The 2,478-nt window shown below is 39.2% G+C and overlaps 1 pseudogene; it reads left to right on the forward strand.

Moving 5' to 3' along the window:
- Positions 1-444: 444 nt before the first annotated feature.
- LOC105296077 lies at positions 445-1,219 on the forward strand (annotated as a pseudogene).
- The last annotated feature ends 1,259 nt before the right edge of the window (positions 1,220-2,478 follow it).

Genomic DNA, 2,478 nt, shown 5'->3' on the forward strand with positions numbered 1-2,478 from the left:
TATTGTTTTTATATCTAAATATTAGATGATCTAAAATCACCAAATTCAACATACAATGTATGGTTATCTATCTTTTGAATTATGTGGATATTGGTATAAAAAAAGTAAATATTCAAGAAGAGCACACAACATTTCTTGGTATCAAAAATGTTAAATAAACTAAATTTTTTTTTAAACTCTAACTCAGTTTCATACCCTTATGAAGATAACATCATGCAGTTTTTGAAAATATGCATTAATAATATGCATGGTCACAAAAGATAGTCAATTTTGAGGAATCACATTAAAAAATAAAAATCAATAACAGATTACCTGAAAAATAAACACAAGGCTATTGACTAAAACGGGGCAACTGAGATGAATTTTCAGAAATTCAGACATCTAATTTCCACACCCTCTACACAAAAATAATAATGGGCAGCTCTTCCCATGCCCAGTACAGCCATGGCTGGTGGTCTCAAGAAGCATCTGAAGTGTGTAGCAGCTCCAACGCACTGGATGCTGGATAAACTGACCGGTATGTTTGCTCCTCGTCCATCTACCGGTCCCCATAAGCTGGGAGAGTGTCTCCCTCTCATCATTTTCCTAAGGAACAGACTGAAGTATGCCCTGACAGGAGATGAAGTAAAGATCTGCAGGCAGCGCTTTATCAACATCGATGGCAAGGTCCGGACTGACATGACCTACCCTGCTGGCTTTATGGATGTCATCAGCATTAACAAGACCGAAGAGAATTTCCGTCTCGTCTATGGCACCAAATGTCGCTTCGCTGTTCATCGGATTACAACTGAGGAGGCCAACTACAAGTTGTGCAAAGTGAGAAAAATCTTTGTGGGCACAAAAAAAGTCCCTCACGATGCTCGCACCATCCGCTACCCCAATCCCTCATCAAAGTGAATGACACCATTCAGATTGATTTGGAGACTGGCAAAATTACCAATTTCATCAGGTCTGACACTGGTAACCTGTGTATGGTGACCAGAGGTGGTAACTTGGAAAGAATCGCCGTGATCACCAACAGAAAGAGACACCCTGGTTCTTCTGATGTGGTTCACGTGAAAGATGCCAATGGCAACAGATTTGCCCCCAGCTCTCCAACATTTTCGTTATTGGCAAAGGCAATAAACCATGGATTTCTCTTCCCTGCGGCAAGGTTATCCGCCTCACCATTGCAGAAGAGAGAGACAAGAGACTGGCAGCCAAACAGAGCCACGTGTGAAGTGATCTCTAGGTGACATGATTAGAAAAGTCTTTGTGCCTAATTAAGTCTAAATTTAGCATGAAAAAAATAATAATAATAATAATAATGGGCAAAGAAAGGCAAATATATGAAGGTTCTAGCTTCCTATTATCTCTCAATATACGGACCAGGTTCCCAGGACATTCTCACCACCTTTACAACTCCTCAAATCAATCCTGTAAGCAAAATACTATTTCCCCTTCTTAAGTGACTAAGCCAAAAACTGTTTCTGCATAGTCTTCCTTTCAGCTTGAGGTCAAATCTCTTCTAAAGTATTTACAGCTAAAGTCTTGGTATTTAGCCCCAGAGACATTTGTTTTTCAATGGCAGCATCAAAGTCTGAAACCAAATTGCTGCAACTATTAAGCTCTGGCAGTAAACTGCAAATGCCATGAAGGAGATACTGTACTTTATCTGCTTTTGCATTTCATTTTATTTTCAGTACCTATCACGGTGTTTAGCATGCAGTAGCTGCTCAATAAACAACTGGGTAGAGAAATAAATTAATCTCTAATCATTTCATTTTAAGTAAGCAGTCAGGGGTATTTGAGAACTGCAGAGCTGCCTGTTGCTCCTCAAATCACGCCAGATGGATACCCTACTGAAAAGTCCAGTCTAGTTTGGAAATGTGAATGCTTGGTACCAGCAGTATATATTAATGCAAACTCATAGCTATCCAACAAGAGAAATCTAGACCAAGATAAATTAGGGAGAGTTCAACAATGAAATTATTTGTGGAAAATAAAGAGGAAGATAATGTCTTTAAAAAAGGAAAGAAGAGAGAGAGAAACAAGAGAGAAGAGGGAACACTTATTTAACTTCCTTGTCCTTAGTTTAAAGAGGGAAAAACAGGTTTTCAGATATAGTCAGACTGTAACGAGAATTATCCTTTGGTGAGTCTTCCCTAATGCGATTTCCTATGTCTACAAAAGTGGCCAAATACGCTCCACACACATCCATACCCTGTATTCTGTTCCTGAATAAAAGCTGCCTTCACTGCCCCTGCAGTCTTGCTTGGAGACCCTAACCTTAACCTGCTCTTGAACTTAGGCTTTTTGTATAAGATAAATATCCATGGGAAACAATTGCTATAGTATCTAGTTACTGAACCCAGAAAATGTCAGTCTGTTACTTGTTTCCAATAGTTGCACTAGACCCCTGAATGGCCATTCTTATTATGTGACTGGCACCAGTACAATTAGCAGTTTCAGTGACACAGAGTGACTATGTTCTAATAG

The sequence above is a fragment of the Pteropus vampyrus genome, unplaced genomic scaffold (assembly GCF_000151845.1).
Source record: "Pteropus vampyrus isolate Shadow unplaced genomic scaffold, Pvam_2.0 Scaffold5, whole genome shotgun sequence".
NCBI lineage: Eukaryota > Metazoa > Chordata > Mammalia > Chiroptera > Pteropodidae > Pteropus > Pteropus vampyrus.